General features: G+C 36.1%; 1 protein-coding gene across 6 annotated transcripts in view; it reads left to right on the top strand.

The window, feature by feature from the left end:
• The window catches only part of heph (polypyrimidine tract-binding protein 1 heph), a 212,843-nt gene that overhangs the window by 184,596 nt on the left and 14,211 nt on the right, over positions 1 to 14,036 (top strand). The window lies entirely within an intron of this gene.

Below are 14,036 nucleotides of genomic sequence, written 5' to 3'. Positions count from 1 at the left end.
TATGTTCACCTGTTCGTAGTTTAGGTTTAATATTTCAGTTTGATTTAGTAAAGTGTTGTTTGTCATAATACGTTGCAATTTCAATAAATATTTTATTTTAAAAAAATTTCTGTACAAATTTTTCAAAGATAAATCATGTGATTCGTCCATGTGGTGTATCTATTAGAATACCTCAAATTCCTCAGTCCTTTGTGACCCTCCAACTTCACCCGACATTGTGGGCATCTGCTCATTGAAATTTGCACTGGGATTTGACTAGGGAGGGTGCGTTCTGAAGTTTTAATTTCCTGCAAGATAGTCCTGATTTTTTAGCTTTAGAATAGCCCACAGCTTCAATGGTGCATATGAAAGAGTGTTCCCTAAAGTTTTTCGATGATATTTTAAAAAAGCTTAATTACCAATTTTCATTGTATTGAGTTTACGTCATAAGTTTTTCAATTCTTGTCACTATTTCCCCCTAGATCCAGATAAATCTAGGGAGGAGAACATTCCTTCAAAATGAAGTTAAAAAATCTTTTTTTTGTTCTCGAGACACAAAATATTCACCATTCAAAAAACAGGAAGTATTCAAAATTACGCGAACCAAACTTGACTAACAAAACCTGAATACCGTCGTTCCAGTCGATATATAATCCAGTTCGTCGCGTCATGGAAAAAATCATCAACGGCTGCGTTTTCCGAAAGGCGAAATAAAGCGAGTGGAACACACTTTGAGCGGAGAACGCATTAATAATTTAATAAAAGTGAAACGGCTGAAAGGGCTCACCCAGAAAAACACACATTAAGGGGTAAAAAGAGAGAACGAACCGCTTCCTCGGCCGATCGGGTAAATAGCATCGTTAATTTTCCGGTTGCAGTAGGGTGCGATGACTGATAAATCGAATCCGAAAAAGATAGGAATTTTTAAATTCTATTCGATGGCGAGCATTATCATGTCCGTTTAATTAATAACGTCATAATCTAAACAGATCATTTATCATTATCAATTGCAGTTAATACCGCAAATTATTTTTCCGTACATTTGCAACCGTTCCGATACGTCATTCACATTTCAAATTGAGCCTGATGAATTTGTATTTTCCAATTTAGAACTATTCACCACCTGTCAAATAGATTTAAATCAACTCTAATATATTTGATGTGATATGCAGTCCTCTAACGTAATGCCGTGTGTGACTTAAAATGTCTACAGCGTATAGAGTTTTTAGAGTTTTGACTGAAAAGGTGGGGGAATGAAAGTTTGGAATTCCCAAAATGTATAATAAATTTCATAAATATTCTTTCAGGTCATAAAGGTAAAATTGACTTATTTTAAACACCCTTGTAGTCTGATGTAATAAGGATGTCGGAAGTCAGTTAATTAGAAGCAAAAAAATTACTAATTAATTATGTTTAATACATTTATAAAATAATTTGATAAGGCTGTTAGAAAAGATTTGAGGAGGGAATAGGAAGAATTTGCCGAGAGATTTTATAGTAGTATCAGTAATGCAAAAATGTTTAAAGGTAATGAGGCTAAGGCAGACATGGGTATTATTAATATTGGAACCCCAAGTGTATTCACAAAGGATCAAAATTATGTAAAATCCGTTTAGAGCATAATGTTTTAGAAATTATTAAGCCCATAAAAGTGTCGGCTAGGAATTATAAAGTGGCATGGCAATTCCTAGTCGACAAATTTGAAAACAAATCTCTTATGATTGACATTTTCGTCACTCATAAGAGTCAAAAAAAACATCCTCAATTAAGTCATGAATGATGTACTCGACACCAATTAGTTCTCCAATTAAGTCTATAAAATACAGTCCAAAGTAATTTAATTTCTTTTGCATTGAAGATTTCATTCCAACACTGCGAAGAATTCACGCATTTTTCCTATGCATCTTAATTTGCCCACCCTGTATATCTAATATTCGCTTGATACGCAATTAATTTCCAAATAATTCTGGAAGAAGCGAAACACCTACGCTAAACGTAATTTATCGACAATGGCCCTTTAAAAAGTAGCCGTGCACGTCTACTTCAGCGATCGGAAGTGTGTTCCGAGCACCGGTTGAACATTTTTTCCCTTTCCGTTTTCTTTTATTTTCGTCATTACCGGAACGTTACCCGGGGAGGATGTGTGAGAGAAAGAGATAATTTAACGGGAGCAGGAGACGAAGAACGCGAAATAATAGAGGAGATTGCGTCGGAATATGTGACGTGAGGGTTACGAGAGCCGAAAAGAGAACAAAAGACCTAATGAAATTTTACATTCTTTTTTTCAAACCGAAATTTTCCTGGTATTGTCGAGGGAGCGTAGGCGGAGAGGGGACACTGAGCTTTTTATGTTGATTGCCACAGAAGTAGCTATTTGTCACAGATGACCTTGCATTTCGATTCGGGATTTGTAGAAAACATACGATGAAAATAAAAACTGTGTACGCGACGGTACGTTTAAGACTTAAAGCTATAAGCATTGTAACCGACACAGAGCCATAACTTTCCAGATCTAGAGCTGTGTAATACACTCGGAAAGCTTTTATGCCGAACTAACAAACGTCAGCCCCCTTTTATGACTAGATACGAGTACAACATCGAAACGGATGTTTGTTCTATTTCAAAGGCCTATAAAGGCGTATTCTTGGAAAATACGTGGACTACTCTCGGCACACATCATTTCGAACGAATGCGAGCGAGAAACTATTTATTTATTTATATATTTATGTGTTCCTGCGGGAGCCGATATTTTCGGTTTTAAACACAAGGCTTTAACAATATACCGTTACGTCCCAAAGAGCCGATTTCAATTTTTTCAAATCGGCAGATATCCCATTTGCCGGGGATTTTTCTCGACAAATTAAAATATATTAAGTCTGAGCTTCCCACATTACACTTTCTGTAAAATACCGCTGCCATAACGTTGACCTAATTATTTTTTAAAACGGGTATTGCACGCCGGTTAACCAGAATACGAAATTTAATAACTCCCCTACCCGTATAATTTTGCGCTCATAAAAAATTTAAATTAATATATATAAATATAAGGACTTGGCGGGATGAGATTTTATTTGCGTCAGTTAGACCCTGCGTATCCCTAATTTATCAAGACCGTTTCTTCATTCCTTCCTAGTTTATTAACTCCGAAATTACCCCAATTAAGGCCTCTGGTTCTCAGTTGATTTGAATTGATGGAGATTTGCATCTCTCGTACTTAGGGTGCGTCAAAGTTAAGTACAGACGTTTTTATATATTTACGTATACAGGGTTTTCATTTTTATTTTCCCTGTAAGTAAGAGACGGTATAATGGTCGAGCTCTCTTATAGCGACGAAGCAGGCGTTGTGGCCAAAGTTGCGTGGTCGATGAAACACACCACTCTGTTAATTTAAGCAAGAATGGTGCTAAACTTAAAGAAATTGCCAGAGATCGTCTCCAAACAGTACACCGATACGACTATTAGTGGAAGCTTATCAATGGTACGCTCTGTATTTCCCTAAAAGTTTGTCTTTCTCGAATAGGGTTTTTCTCTTCTTTCATTATTTTTTTCCAAGAGTTCATTACACATCATTATTTTAAGTTGAACTCTATGACAAGTTAAATACACTGATAAGAACAAAACAATTTATTCGCCCTACATTAATGCAATTAAACATAAGTGCCTGAAAGCTCTTTACGACATTAACCCGCACGTACGACGCCCCACACCTGACACCATTAGGGAATATAAATGAGGTTAGCAAAGAAGATACGTGTTCGTGGTGTGCAGTTTTAAAAACTTTTATTACTATATCTCATTACTCTTTCAAGGGACGTAAAACGGGACTACCGCTTTGGATAATACATAATATAATGAAATGGCGACGAAGGGTTCGTAAAATAAGATTATTGCGTTATGGTGAATGCATTAGATGTTGACCGTTGAGTACCTACCGAATTAAGCTTAACCCCTGTCGTAATCTCAATGCTCTAATTATCCCGTCAGTGAACCCTGTTGAAAGGATTAGGGGGCAAGGGAAAATTATCGTATTATCGGGGTGTCGAAATATCGCTAATAAATAATTCCCTTTATTCGACAAAATTAATTCATCGCCGGTATAATAATTAAATGGTCCCTTCCAGTTGGGTTAATGCGTTGCTTAGTGCAAACGGGAATTAATTACAATGGAAAATAACTGTCTTCGATCAGACGGGTGATTTCAGATTGGCACGTTAAACACAGGCTTGAATTAATTTTGCTTTGATGAAACGCTAATATACAGGGTGTCGCAAAAAAGGGAGGCCAAAGCGCTAACCATTGATGGTCGGCGCATCAAGAAATCTGAGCAAACTGGATTCCTATTTCTAAAAGGTTTAAGATATACAGGGTGTTAAGGTTCAATTTCAATAGTCTTTTTTACGTTACAGCCCCAACAATTTTTGGGATACTAAGTTGAAATTCTATATGCAAACGAGACTTTAAATAGTTATTATAGATAGCCATTTTTCATTATTCGAATAGGTAAAGGTTTACCGAGGGGCTACATTTTCGCATAAGATTAAAATCGGAGTTGCAACGAATTTATCAGCAAATTGTTCTATATTACCCAGCTAACTCCTCTCATAGTGTTGCCGAATAAATCACCCATCTCAACGAGCTCATTATCGTGTGCGATACACAATAATTATTATATCCTTTCGGACACGACCCCACCGAATTTTCCATGTGGGATTTCGGCCAATACCCATTAACTATTGTCTGATCCGCGCCACCAATAATGAGCTCGCCCAAACCGAAACAATTGTAATAATGTTGTTCCAATAATTAATTGAACATTATGCGTGTTCTATTTCCAAGGGGAAAGTTCGTTAAAATGTTTGGTCTTCGAACCCTCGCCAGAGGTTATTTCAATTTTCCATTAGACCTGTGCGGGGCCATCATCATATATATATTATGTTAATACGATGTTTTGAAGTTTCGACGATATTATTGGCATATTAATTATGGCGTATATTATTGATTGACTGACTGGGGCAAACTTTGTGCCTCCAGGTCTTATAATTGCATTAATATTGTTAGAGGAGATCAAATTTCCATAACTTTGGTAGTGGCATCGAAACCTCCTATTAGAAGTTTTTCTAAATAAGTTCTCTACCGGATAGTAGTCTCCAATGACGTAGGTATACGTTTTCAAGTTGATGCTTGTTAAAGTTTTCCCCTTAAAATTGATTGGACCTCAAAGTCTCAAAGCTTCTTTACTTTATTATACTTTACACAGGTCTAACAGGTACCCCAACGGTTAGTGTTCTTTTATTGTTTCTACCTTAAACTTGAGGATGATACAATTGAACTTAAAAATTGTTTTGTGCAAATCTTATTTATTGTCCTCAGGCAGGACTGTCTTTATCTCTACAAACCGAAAAGAAAACAACAAAAATAATTAGTATGAGGCAAAACTTGCGATTTCTTCATTCATTTTGTACACACAAGGAATTATCATATTCACTAAAATGGGCATAATCTAAGTAGTCTCCAAATTTGAACTAAATATATAAAAGAACGATTTGAACTGTAAATAAAAAACGTAAACACATCTTAAACTTCAAATTGTACTAAAAGAAGATTGGGGAGAGAACAGATAGTTTAGTGACACCTTTTGAGATTTTCATACACCTTTTATGAATTTCAGTAAACCACATTTTAAATAGTTTATTTATTAACTCCTGGTTGGTTATTATAATTACCCTGACAAGATATCAAATAAACAATTTGCTGTAAAGTTACTCTTCAAGAATGATAACCCCCTAAATATAGTCTGGTACATTTTTAGGTCACTTCAACCTGTTGCTAACTCAGCCACCAAATCCTTTGCATATATTAAAATGAGAGTCTCAAATTGCCTGAAAAACGTATATTTTATTCAAAAGGTAATTTTAGGCTCATTGTCAAATCTGTTAGGCGTAGAATCGTGCTACCATTTCGTCTTCCCCCTCAATTCCTAGTGTCTCGTTAGGGGTTTCTGAAATCCCTTTGTATAATCGCCCCGCTAATCCCGGATCTTTGCGAAGAGCGTGACGTGTTCAGGGAAGATTATTAAAATAATTAAAATTCTGGGGCAAAAGGTAAATAGAATATTAAAAATAATTTTTCATTAGCAGCCGTTGCGAGAAGGGGGTTTAGGTTTTCATTCCAAAGCCTATGTTTTTTAGTCCCAGTTAATTAGGTCGTTTCATGTTCTGAAACTTAGAAAAAAAATGGTGCGTCGTACATCTCAAAAGTATGGTAATCCTCCAAAAAACATTTATAAATCCGACAAAGATGTCCAAACAGACAAGGTTTTATTGTTGCGGTTTTTAGAAGGTCATTTAAATTTTACGAGTAACTAAGTATTCTGTTACAGTTTCCCATAAAAGTGAAAAAGGCGATAGCTCAATAAAGTATGGAAAAGGCTGAGACTTTGTTTGAATTGCGGGTATGTTTTATAGCCCCAAGATGACTTCTACCGCCTTCTCAAGTATAGCTTTACATCTTGACGACAGCAAATGAATCAATTTTAAAGAATTTATTTGCTTTATAAACTAAGTGCGTTTTCTGGAAAATAGCAATAGGTGCTCCAGCATAGTTTAAAATTCATTCATAAATTTTATTCAAGGCCGCTTTGCGTCTTTTGCTACGAGAGCAACCCCGCAAACCGTGACCGGAATCTTAAGTAGGAGATACCTCTTATTGAAATTCTGGCCGTTTACGACAAATTTCCAAACTTTGGGGCAAATTGGTAATTCACTTAGGGCGCTTCAAGAGACACCGCTACTTTTGAACGATTTGTGTTCAAATAACCGATACACTGTTTACTAAAAGATTGATTGTAACTCAGGAAGCACGAAAACGAGTTTTATCTTTTTAAATGTTTTTCTTTATAATTGATTAAATAATATTCGTTTTTGGATCTGGAATTAGTGTACATAATGCTCCTGAAATGTCATCCACCTGGCCGTCCGTTAAAATGCAAACCCAGGTGTTACATTTGACGCTTGTCTTTTACTATCCTCGGTGTAGTCAAATCGAAAATTTGACTAATATTTCTACAAATTACAAAATAAGACTATAATTATTTAAAGATAATATACAATAGTCTTCGAATTGATGGTTTTCTATGAAAGCACTATTGTTTAATAATTGACGAAAAAGCTCACTAATTACATAAAACTCATCTTGAATAAAAAATTTTATCTCAAAAAGCACCTTTCACCTAGTTTTCTTTTAAACCCATTTTCTATTTACTTCTAGTGGCCAATCTGAACGTTTAATAGGTGGTTATGTCAAAATTGTAACACGATTATCTCGGCAAACGAAACTTCAGTATAGCACAAAAATATAATAATTTTTGCAAGTATGGTTAATATAACAAACTATATTGTCTATACTGCATAGCTAAAATAGTTGAGGAGTTAATATAACACTAATGCAGAAAACTTTAACTTTCTGCACTCATGCGGGCGTAAAGTAAACTTTCACGCTCGCGAGTAGATAAATAATATATCTTAATCTAGTAGTAGTTGAAGAATGTTAAGGAGCCAAAACTAATGCCTGTTCTACCTCTTTTTTTTATTTAATACAGTGTGAAACTAAAAACATGCACTTACAATGTAAGTACATAAAATATGCTCCCCTGCAATTATTATACCTCATAAAAAGGCTATTCATTATCGTCAACATACAAAAAAGCTACACGCCAAAAAATGGCAATTCATAAAATGTGACACGCAGCCATTTATCATCCATTAGTGCGATTTTTCCCACGCTTTACGTATTCACATTATTTATCTTGTCAATATTCCTAGTCTATGGAATCTAAAATGGTCCCCTTTTAGCAGTAAATTCTAGTTAATGGTTACCGTAAACATTAGAGAAGGACTGCTTGATTTCTGATTTTCGGTGTTGTTTTTTCCAGAATTTACTTTATGATTTATCTCGATATCTGCCTTTGATTGGGGTAAGGAAAAAACTGGAGATTTGGAATTAAACTTACTTTGAAACAAAGTTTCAGCACTTTTCAAAAGTGTAAATTACCCCTTCTTTTCCAGGTTTCCCCGGAATTCTTCCATCTGGTCCCCTAGGGGTATAGAAGATTATGTTAACAAAGTGGTCCAAAATTTCCGCCTAAATTTCTTTTAAACCTTGTTAGGATTATTAGAGTTTATGGCGACGTTAAACTTTCGAATTAAATTTTGTAATAGTCGATGTAAACTTTTGCGCACCCCAGCGGAACGGGATTTTAAAGCATAAAATGAAAATGGCATTAATAAACAACAGTAAGACCTGTCCCCGATTAAAACCATAAAGCTGCACTTTTCCAATAGGTGACCCAGCTCCTGATAAACGTAAGCACAAGTATAAATTTTTAATTTATTGCTTTGTTTGCGAAGCAAACCTCCTCCTCGTCTCCCTCTAAAAATAAACGACGATAACTTACGGCAGTTTCTCCCCTTTCTCCAATTTTCAGGCAATTAAATCGGGAGAAACACAATCGAGCGGGCCCGTCGAACCGCCACCGGGCCCATTTAATAAATAATACGTTTTAAGGTGAGCGAATTATATTCTGGATGGCTGTCATCGAACGAATACGTCATTCAGACGGGGAAACAATGAGGTCGAAGGAGGCCGCTTGTTAAATATTTAACATTAAGAACCCCTATTTAATTGTTATTGTTTTATTATTTTCATAGCCGTAATTGTTCGAGAACTATAGCTTTGAAAGATTGAAACATTAAAGTATTAAATCGTCGCATTAAGGCAGGCGTCGTCACCATTTTGTCAAGAATATGCGTTGTTTCGTATTATTTTCTGATATTGTGTTTTTCTTTGTTGTCCATTAACCTACTAATTATTGTCCATAATCTTACTCTTAAGCTTCACAATTAAAATCAATTTTTTCTTTTATTTTATTTGGGAATAACGCCTCACATATAAGTAAGGTTTGCTGAACTATACTGTATATTGTGATTGTGTATATTGTAGTGTCTTGGACTCCTTTCTCCCCCCTCGACTCGAATGACTCACAATTTTGACATTTTCATCTCTGCTTATAAACTTTAAAGCCTTTCAATTAATATTTGATAAATCTCAGTTATTAGAGCAAAAACACCATTCTAACTAACATTTCTGTCATGCTTAACTCGACTTAACGTACCTTATATGGCAGGAGCTTACCTCAGGTAAACTAGAGAGTAAAATCTCCATAATCTAAGCGAAAAGCGGCATGAGAGCGGACGCAAAAGGCTTTGACGCACTAATCCAAGATTCAGTATCAGCCTGTACCGAGAAATTACCTTTACCCTTCATGCACAGAGAGATTTGCTCTTATTGGCAATTAACACTGTGAATTAAAGCAATAGTTGTTGGCAAGTCCAAAACTGAACCCTGTTAGCAGTATAAGATCAATTAGTCTCACTTGGTGCGGCGATATATCACGAATCGGCCACCTTAGGGTGGAAGTTTGTCAGTGAATTTCACTGGCAATTACCAAATTTGAGGCAGGCCACGTTCGTTCAAAGTTGTAACTAACACCCACTATTCAGGGCCGATTACAGGAAAGTAAACTTTGTTGTTAAGGAACTCCCGAAGCCACCAATCGTGTGTGCGCAGTATTTATCTGGGGTTCCTGACTTCATTCCACGGAAGAAGCATCCAGAGCGTTGAAACCAGTAATTGAAAATAAACTTCCATAAATTTATAACTTGTTAAGGGAAGCAGCTTAATCTGATGTACATGTAGAGACGCACCTTAACCAATATTTATATCAGGTTGTTTACGGTGTGATTTGCCAACTTCGTTAAACACGGTGCACATTCGAGATATATTGCAGAAGTTTACCGCAGACATATTCCTGCAAGATGGGGGATAGCGTTGGAGCTAACTTGCTCATGCAATTTCGATTTCGTATAAACTATGCCATTAGAAGTTTGGTAGATAGACGTGTCATCATCTCGTTCGCACTGTAAATGCCACGGTTAAAGTGACAGAAATGAGATTGATTAGCATACGAAAATTAAGTGGATTACTCAAGAAAATTAGAAAGTTATTGGAGATTTGAAATGGTGCCACTAATCATTTCTGACGACAGTATTTTCAACTTGATGTGACGTTAAAACGCATTTCAAAAACAATACAATATCTTTTGAGATTTGTATAAAGTAACTGCAAAACATTGCACATTCTTCTCAGGAAAAACTTTATAAGTTACCCTCCGGGCAGCCCAGACCTAACACCTTTCGATTTCTACGTCTGAGCTGATTTAAAAGCTAAAGTGTTCGCAATCTGTCAACTCCAGAAAGGAATTGATAATGAAAATACAAGCTTGTCAATCCATGCGAGAAAATCCACAAGATATTGAGCGTGCCGTGAAGTCTGTGTGTCGTCGAAGTGTATTCGACAAGAACATATTTTGAGGACATTTTAAACAGTTAATGTGACAGTAATATGAAATAATATTATCTGAAAATTTATATTGATTTTTTTATTATTGTTTTGATTAGGCGTTATCTGTCGTAGGAAATTATTAATAAAATTTTGTGAAATAAATGCAGAGATATTTTATTTTTAACTTAAATTTTGTTTACTTTAAATTTTCCCCGTTTTCATAGGATAGCAAGGACAGTGAATAACGTAAACGAATGACAAATTAGAATGGGACAGGTACATAAGGTGCAGAGGACAGGTACGTACATACAAACCAAAATTCGTCTATCACATAAAACTTAAACAGGTCCGTTTTGAGAGTACAGTGGCGCATCGAACCCAGATTCAATACCGCTTAAATCAAGATAGTTTTAAATGTCAAGAGACTAGATTTAAAAAACCTTAACTGCGTTAAATGACTAACTACGCCATAGATTTTCTTATATTTAGTGGGGTTCAACAGTTTTTTGTAAGCCTTGCAATTAAAGTGAGGCAATTATATAATGACAGGGCCGGCCAGCTCATGTTCAAATTCAATACAAGGTAGTAAGGTCAAGTATGATTTTTAAAATTAGATGCACTACTACCTTCATAGACAAGTTACGCCATTGCTCCTTTTGCGCTTCGAAAGATCTACGTTTTGTTTTCATCTCTTGTTACATGGTTTCGCAACTATCTATTCCTTTAATATTCTATCAATTTTACAATAATAGTTTGCAAACCATAAACAATATCCCTCCAAGCTCTGGGGGCAAACTCTTTAAACATGGACCCATCATTACATGCCAAGGGAATGGATGATGGCTGGATTGGACTGGTTTCTGACATGTGTCCGCATTGGTGTCTCTGTAAGTCCTTTATTCGCACGTAGTGTTTCTGCCATAATTTAGAGTCTCTCCTAGTTAAACGATGATATGCAAAGTTATTAACTACTCCACACTAAAAACACTCCGCGGTCGGGTCCATAAGGGAACAAGATCATAATATCTTTGTTGGTGCTGCCGCTAGAAAACGATCTTCCATTAACCCAGGGCATTGTTCGACGAACAAAGCGGATTCACCTGATATAATGGGGCTCGACGAAAGTTTTCGCGAGGGCCCCGTCTCGATCAATCATCATTTACCTTATTCGCAAACGAAATTATGTCCTCGATAATGTCGATATGACTTTCAAAATAGCCAACAGATTTCACTTTTCAAAATTTCTAACTCGACTTCGAACACAATAACGCCAATCGTAAACCACAGGACCTGTATTCCTATTAAAGCAGCAAAATAAGGAGTTATCTAACGGCGTGCCACCTCGAATCAATTTAAGGCATTTGGGGGTTTCTGAAGCTCATTAGTTTAATCCCCAATTCCCCCCGAGCTCGGTTTGTACTGTCAGTCTGATAAGTAATGAGCCTGCCACAGTTTGGGAAGGTACGTTTAAATCTAAAACGACAATATCTAATGGAAGGGAAGTAAACAGAAAAGAAAACGGTTCAGTTTCGACTTCAGATTAAACGGCTTGTTAGTAACCCAAATGTGTTTTTCATCTCCTTCTTGTAGTTAATCTTGTTATTTCATGCCGAAAAAAAATCCACGAAACAAAACTTTATCTCCGTAGAAATTAGACATAATTAAGCAACAAAAGTTTCTTTTGTGCATTGTTGATGTCCTTCGCTAATGAGTAATAAACTCATCAAAGCGCTTTTTTGATGCCCTCCTAATCCAGCGATGTTCTCGTTACCGCTCGAATTTGGGGATTTGAAACTGCTTTTAGGTGATTATAAAATCGAGATGCTTAAGCAGGGGCGGCGGTCTCATAACATATTTACTCACTTCGTCTTGCGTTAGCTGGTTGGGCAGTATTTCCCTATAGATGCACATGAACATTACCTAGGAGACTGGTTTTCACTATTCTAAAAGCACCGATTTTCAAGAGACGCACACTAATTACATTTTGAAGGTTATATAACTTGTATAAGTACATTAGAGAATTCACATACCACCTACAATCCACTTATAATCCTATCTGTTTTTTGCAATACATGGTGTCCCATAAATCATTTCTCAGTTAACGTGAGATGGATTTGAACCTGAACTACCTTAAACAACATTATATACAGAATATCGTCCAAGACCACCTTATTTCACACTTCATTTTGCACTGTAGGTATCTAGAATAATTTCTTTTCTTTTTAATTTTTATAAAGCGTCGTAACTCGAAGTTAATTTCTACACAAGTCTAACAGAGGTTTCTAGTACATAATGAAAATACAGGTTGCCCTATTTCATAAAAATCATTTGAGGGTGTATATGTACGTATATGGAATAACGACTTAAAAATGTAAACTAGTCACTTTCAATGTAATTCTGTGATTGGCCCAATTTGTTGCTTGCTCTACGTATTGCATATCGAGAATGTAAGAAAACCACAAGGAATGTTTTAAATATGCGGATTTTCATAAAACAATACGTTCGAATGATGATAATTGCAGAGCATTAAGCGAAACTTTTCCTCACACCTATTTTACCCTTGAATTCATCACAGCCAGATAAGTGTCCATATTTCTAGGAAAACGGCCATCCGCTATCCTCGCCTGCGAACAACGATTAATTTCGCCCTCATTTTCGGAAGAAAGGTTTTCCCTTTCTGAAGTTATTGCTCTTCGAATCACGTGCAATCAAAACGGGACGCGATGTCCCTTCGGGACAGTTACGAGGGCACCGGCCCTCTCCACGTAAACAAGCTGATCTTTAAAACCAATTTTTGGCGGACCTTCTGTAGTATGAATATCTGTTTGTTGAGCTTTACTAGGGTCGGTTCGAGTTTTCGAGGAGTTTGGTGATTTTCTGCGTGTTTGATTTAATAGAATTAATGCAGAAGTTGCCATAATCCTAGCAAACTTCCCAACAAAAGATTTCCAAATAGTGCTGCAAACTTTTAATCGGTTGTAGGAGATGAATTTGACTATAGGTGAGTTGGAATATCTGAATTTTTAAGGACTCGGGATTATTTACACAAACATAAATTTCTTAGATGAACTCTGACTGAAAATGTTTAAAGCACTTCTGAACTCTACACAAAATAATCATATAAGAAATTGCATTCAGTTTTTTAACACCCTATATAGAGATGTAGCCTAGATTTAATACCTAAACTGGCAAAATGATTAAGGACAGAATTATCGAAGTTTGGGTAACTTTACCGGAACGTCAGTTTCCGTGCGCTGGGAACAGCAACCTACCAGTAAATATCTATTAACCAAGTCACGTTAAGAAGATCTTGTCTTCGCTACTTTAAGCTTACTAGAACATCAAGAATTTGGGCCATATCACCAAAAAACCAAACCTTAGACATCTTTAACAGAAAAATAAATTATAGAGCATTGGCGCTTGTCACGAGCAATATCTTATTCCAAATAATGTTACGCGGACTTTGATCTATTGGCCCTTAAGAGGCGTTTAGCTTCTTATCCCGATACTTCAAGACGTGCCTTACAAAAGTAGGAGTAAAATTTCCGTATTCCTGCATCCTGAGTCACGAACACAACAGGGAGTTCGAATGAAAATGGTCCACTTTTGACCACTGTAAACATGTTGTATAATGTCAAATATAGTTTTTATAAATAGTA

The sequence above is a fragment of the Euwallacea similis genome, chromosome 7 (assembly GCF_039881205.1).
Source record: "Euwallacea similis isolate ESF13 chromosome 7, ESF131.1, whole genome shotgun sequence".
In the NCBI taxonomy this organism is placed as follows: domain Eukaryota; kingdom Metazoa; phylum Arthropoda; class Insecta; order Coleoptera; family Curculionidae; genus Euwallacea; species Euwallacea similis.
Note: the sequence above shows the minus strand (reverse complement) of the source record. Positions and strands in the feature narration are given on the sequence as shown.